This window comes from Acanthaster planci, unplaced genomic scaffold (genome assembly GCF_054643075.1).
Source record: "Acanthaster planci isolate LZ-2023a unplaced genomic scaffold, COTS_SCS Contig144, whole genome shotgun sequence".
In the NCBI taxonomy this organism is placed as follows: Eukaryota; Metazoa; Echinodermata; class Asteroidea; order Valvatida; family Acanthasteridae; genus Acanthaster; species Acanthaster planci.
The window spans coordinates 40896-46895 of NW_028257765.1; the positions used below are offsets into that span (position 1 = coordinate 40896).

A 6000-nucleotide genomic window follows, 5' to 3' on the forward strand; every position below is an offset into this window, starting at 1 on the left:
TCCACGCGGCCTGGCGGCCGGCGCTTCGACGCGCACCGCGGCGGCCCTCCTACTCGTCGGGGCGTATCACCCGGCCGGCGGTCCCACTCGCTCTCTGCCCCGACGGCCAGGTGTGGGCGGCACTCTCAGTGCCATTCATTTTCAGGGCTAGTCGACTTCCATGGCCACCGGCCTGCTGCCCGTATTAAGCAACGCCTTTTCTGGGGGCTCTGATTAGCGTCGGCCCCAAATGCGGCGCCCCAACCCGGCGGGTCCTCTCGCCCGACCTGAGGTCGATGGGTTCGCAATAGGCCTCGGCCTCTCACTCTCTCTCGCCTCTCAGGGCCCGCCCGGCGCCTCGGCGGCTGCCAGAAAGGAGGGTTTCTCCTCTTCTCTCTCTCGGCGCTGGGCGCCCGCTCCCTTTCCGGCGGTCCACTCGGAGATCTGCCACGGGGCCGGCGGCACTCGGTCCCCGTTGGCCGGGTCCGGGCCTCCCCTTTTTCTTTCTCGGCCTGCCCTGCCTACCTGGCCTCCTTTCCAGCGTGCTCCCTTAAGGCTGCCTGTGTCTTTCTTGTTCGGTTTTGGGGCACGACCGGCGCTCGTTTGTGGGGCGGATACTCAGCGCCGACCTCCCCCGGGGAACGACCCGCCCGGCCGGTGCCCCTCGCCTACCTGCCTGCCTTGCCGCAGAGTCTCCCATACCATCCTCGCCAGAGAGCGGGGGCAACCCGCGCCCCACCCTACCGGTCTCTTTGCACTCCTCTTGTTGCCGCCTGCAGCCAGTGTCCTCGCTGGGGCCTCCCGGCGGGGCGGCGGGCCGCCACTTTTTCCGCACCTCCCGTCCCGGGGCTCTCCGGCAAGGCCGGCCGCGGGCCCGGGAGCGGCCTTTCCGACACCTCTGGGCAAGGCCGGGCGGGCCGGCCGACGCTCTTTTGGGCATGAAGGGTCGGGCCGGCCGCGCAGAGAAACCCGTTACGGAGCGCCCGGAGGGCCTCCCGGCGGCACGGCGAGCAGCCACTTTCCTTGAGCCGCTCCGGAGCGGGGCTTGTCCAGACCCCAGGGGGAATCGCTCCGGAGGCTTGGGCTCCACCCTGCAGGAATTGCCGTATTGTCTGGACAATATATGGCTGTACTGATATCTGGCAGCTGGAGCTGAGCTCCAGGACCCACCCTCCCCCTATAAATAGGCAAACCAGGGAGTGGGGGTTAAGGTCCAAAACGCTCTCATTGAAATACGCACGTTTTGGGCCCAACCTGTCCCGGGGCAAAGCCCTCTCAGAGGCCTTGGGTGGGCCGGCGAGCCGATGGACGCTATGCCTGAAGCGCCCGGCCCCGCTCTCGCGGGCAACCCCGGACATCCTAACCTCTCGGACCAGGTTTTCCGAAAAAGGCGATTCACCGCGCCGCACCACGCAACCCGCCGGCATGGAGCCGTTTTCGCCCGGGGAAGCGTGTCGGAAATGCACGGCTTTAGAGGGTCCGCGTAAGGCTTCGGCGGGTTTTTTTCCCCCAGGACGGCAATTCGCCGCGGAGACAGCCTCCCCCCTATAAAAAGGCAAAGCAGGGAGTGGGGGTTAAGGTTCAAAACGCTCTCATTGAAATACGCACGTTTGGGGCCCAACAGACCCCGACGAGTGACGCTCTCGAGAGCCGGGGTGCCTCGCCGACGCGTTGGCAAGTGGGGACGAGTCGGTTTTTGCGCCCGAGTCGGGTCGAAACCAGAGATCCGACCTTTCGCGCACCACCAAGTCCGGGGAAGAAATCTTCAGCGGGCGCCCACGCAACGCCGCCCGTCCGACACCCACAGCGGGACAGGCGCCGCCCGCTGCGAGACTCCGCCCTCGGGCCCGAGGCCCCGGTCCCTACCCGCCCGCTGGCACGTGGCGCCACTCCCATTAGAGCCCTCCTGTGGGGTGCACCTCCGGCCCCGGATTTCAAATCAGGTTTGGGCGGCCGGATAAGCCTCGCGGCCCGGCAGCGTATCCCCGGCTCTCGCCGGTGGGGCCGAGTCCAGTTTTTGCGCCCGAGTCGAAGCGTAACTGGAGATGAGCCCTTTCGCGGTCAACGAAGTCCCGAGGAAGAAATCTTTAGCGGGCACCACGTAACGCTCCCCGTCCGGCACCCACGCGGGACCGACGCCGCCCGCTGCCAGATGCCGCACTCGGGCTGGAAGCCATGGTTTATCCGTGCCAAACCAGCTGATCGCACGATGACATTGGGACCGACTTGGCAACTCCCCGAGAGCCCTCCTGCGGGGTACACTATTAAACGTGGATTTCAAGTCAGTTTGGGGCGGCCGTGTCAGACATGCAGCCCAGCAGCCAATCCTCGGCCTCAGGGAAAGCGCTCGTTTACTCCGCCGTCAGTTCCTCTGCCGAGTTCGAGTGCCGCCGGGCAAGCCACTGGTACTCCCCAGTCTCCTCCTCCAAGGCCGGTCCGCCCGAGGGCCACCGGGCGGCGCCGGCCGGCCCTCCGCACTCGACCTCCTCCCCCCGCTGCTGGACCCCACCACGCCTCTCCCAGAAGTCGCTCCCGAAGCAGCGACGTCGTCCTACCCGGCCTGCCAGGATCGGCCCGTCTGCGGGGCGGGCAAATCCCTCGGGTCGAAAGGTTTAGTTTTAGCAGATCACAGCAAAGCGGCTGCTCTACTGGGCACGACACCCCAATCCATACCCAAGTCGTCTGCAAGTGATCTGGCGTCCCTCTCGAGACGGCGGTTCGGCTTGCACCGGAGTTCCCGGCCCCCGGGCAGGGGCCGTGGGCGGAGTCGGCCCGGCCCCCCTCCAGGCAAAAGCGGGTGGGCGCTGACGCGGGCCGCACACCGGCAGAGATTTCGACTTAGAGGCGTTTAGCCGTAATCTCTCGGGTGGTAGTCTCGCACCACCGGCCTGTCGACCGAGCGCCTGAACCAGGGGTCCGAATCTGCGGTTCCTCTCGTACTGAGCAGGATTGCCGTGACGGCGACCTCTCATCAGTAGGGTAAAACGACCTGTCTCACGGCGGGCGAAGCGCAGCTGGCGTTCCCCATTGTTGGGTGGACAATCCAACGCTTCGCAATGATAGGAAGAGCGACATCGAAGGATCAAACAGCAACATCGCTATGAACGCCTTGGCTGCAACTACCCAGTTATCACTGTGGTAACATTTCTGATACCTCTTGTTCAAACTGCAAAGCTCAAAGGATCGATAGGCCACGCTTTCACGGTCTGTATTCATGCTGAAAATCAGATTCAAACGAGCTTTTGCCCTTTTGCTCCGCGCGAGGTTTCCGTCCTCGCTGAGCTCGCCTTAGGACACCTGCGTTACCCTTTGACAGATGTACGGCCCAGTTTAAGTCCCCGACTGAAGCTGTCGCCGGAGCGGGTGGCGGCCGGCCGCGTAGCGCCAGAAGACTGGGCCCGCTCCCCGCCTCACTGGCTAAGTAAAGAAACCACGAGAGTAGTGGCATTTCAGCGTCGGGCCTGGGGCCCTCCCACCTATCCTACACCCCCCCCCGTGTCTCTTCACAAGGTCAGACTAGAGTCAAGCTGATTCTGCCAAGCCCGTTCCCTTGGCTGTGGTTTCGCTAGATAGATAGGGACAGTGGGAATCTCGTTAATTCATTCATGCGCGTCACTAATTAGATGGACGAGGCATTTGGCTACCTTAAGAGAGTCATAGTTACTCCCGCCGTTTACCCGCACTTCGCTGAATTTCTTCACTTTGACATTCAGAGCACTGGGCAGAAATCACATCGCGTCAGCGCCCCGGCTGCAGACGTCGCGATGCTCTGTTTTTCATTAGACAGTCGGATTCCCCTGGTCCGTACCAGTTCTGAGCCGGCTGCTGGGCGCCGGCCGAAGCGACCGCAGCGAGGACTGTCCACGAGGCGGGCCCCAGCCCGGCCCGGGCTCGCCCAGCGCCCTAGCTCCGGACCACCCGATTCCAGGGATCCCGCCCCTTAGCAAGAAAAGGAAACTCTTCCCGGGTCCCCGACCGGCGTCTTGGGCTCGCTTGCTTCGCAGATCGGGCCGCCAAGGAGGACGGAGGGCTCCGCCTGCGGGTTTGGGAATATTGACCCGATTCCGTTTCGCCCGGGGGGCAAAGGCCCCGGCGCCCCCGCGAGGAGGGGGGGCGCCCGCCTCCGCTGGGAGCGGAACCTCCCTGGGGCTTAGGATCGACTGACCCATGTAACAACTGCTGATCGCATGCAAGCCTTCTCCGCCCACTCGGCCCTCGAGGATCTCACTCCAATATTTGCTACTACAACCAAGATCTGCGCCCGCGGCGGCTCCACGCGGCCTGGCGGCCGGCGCTTCGACGCGCACCGCGGCGGCCCTCCTACTTGTCGGGGCGTACCACCCGGCCGGGCTGGTCCCACTCGCTCTCTGCCCCGACGGCCAGGTGTGGGCGGCACTCTCAGTGCCATTCATTTTCAGGGCGAGTCGACTTCCATGGCCACCGGCCTGCTGCCCGTATTAAGCAACGCCTTTTCTGGGCTCTGATGAGCGTCGGCCCCAAATGCGGCGCCCCAACCCGGCGGGTCCTCTCGCCCGACCTGAGGTCGATGGGTTCGCAATAGGCCTCGGCCTCTCACTCTCTCTCGCCTCTCAGGCCCGCCCGGCGCCTCGGCGGCTGCAGGAAGGAGGGTTTCCCTCTTCTCTCTCTCGGCGCTGGGCGCCCGCTCCCTCTCCGGCAGGTCCACTCGGAGATCTGCCACGGGGCCGGCGGCATTTGGTCCCCGCTGGCCGGGTCCAGGTCTCCCCTTTTTCTTTCTCGGCCTGCCCTGCCTGCCTGCCTGGCCCTCATTTCCGGCGCGCTCCCTCGAGGCCGCCTGTGGTCTTTCTTGTTCGGCTCGGGGTCACGACCGGCGCTCGTTTTTGGGCGGATACTCAGCGCCGACCTCCCCCGGGGAACGACCCGCCCGGCCGGTGCCCCTCGCCTACCTGCCTGCCTTGCCCGCAGATCTCCCATACCATCCTCGCCAGAGAGCGGGGGGAACCCGCCGCCGCAACCTACCGGTCTCTTTGCACTCCCCTTGTTGCCGCCTGCAGCCAGTGTCCTTCGCTGGGGCCTCCCGGCGGGGCGGCGGGCTGCCACTTTTCCGCACCTCCCGTCCCGGGCTCTCCGGCAAGGCTGGCCGCGGCCCGGGAGCGGCCTTTCCGACACCTCTGGCAAGGCCGGGCGGGCCGGCCGACGCTCTTCTGGGCATGAAGGGTCGGGCCGGCCCGCGCAGAGAAACCCGTTAACGGAGCGCCCGGAGGGCCTCCGGCGGGACGGCGAGCAGCCACTTTCCTTGAGCCGCTCCGAGCGGGGCTTGTCCAGACCCCAGGGGGAATCGCTCCGGAGGCTTGGGCTCCACCCTGCAGGAAATTGCCGTATTGTATGGACGAATATATGGCTGTACTGATTTCTGGCAGTTGGAGCTGAGCTCCAGACCACCCTCCCCCTATAAATAGGCAAACAGGGAGTGGGGGTTAAGGTCCAAAACGCTCTCATTGAAATACGCACGGTTTTGGGCCCCAACCTGTCCCGGGGCAAAGCCCTCTCAGAGGCCTTGGGTGGGCCGGCGAGCCGATGGACGCCATGCCTGAAGCGCCCGGCCCGCTCTCCGCGGGCAACCCCGGACATCCGAAACCTCTCGGACCAGGTTTTCCGAAAAAGGCGATTCACCGCGCCGCACCACGCAACCCGCCGGCATGGAGCCGTTTTCGCCCGGGGAAGCATGTCGGAAATGCACGGCTTTAGAGGGTCCGCGTGCGGCTGCGGCGGGTTTTTTTTCCCCAGGACGGCAATTCGACGCGGAGACACCCTCCCCCTATAAAAAGGCAAACCAGGAGTGGGGGTTAAGGTTCAAAACGCTCTTATTGAAATACGGACGTTTGGGGCCCAACAGACCCCGACGAGTGACGCTCTCTAGAGCTGGGGTGCCTCGCCGACGCGTTGGCAAGTGGGGACGAGTCAGTTTTTGCGCCCGAGTCGGATCGAAACTGGAGATCCGACCTTTCGTGCACCACCAAGTCCGGGGAAGAAATCTCAGCG

The 6000-nt window shown here is 64.9% G+C and overlaps 1 pseudogene; it reads right to left on the reverse strand.

The window, feature by feature from the left end:
* Positions 1 to 2570: 2570 nt before the first annotated feature.
* On the reverse strand, positions 2571 to 3929 carry LOC147795163 (large subunit ribosomal RNA; annotated as a pseudogene).
* Between the last annotated feature and the right edge of the window lie 2071 nt (positions 3930 to 6000).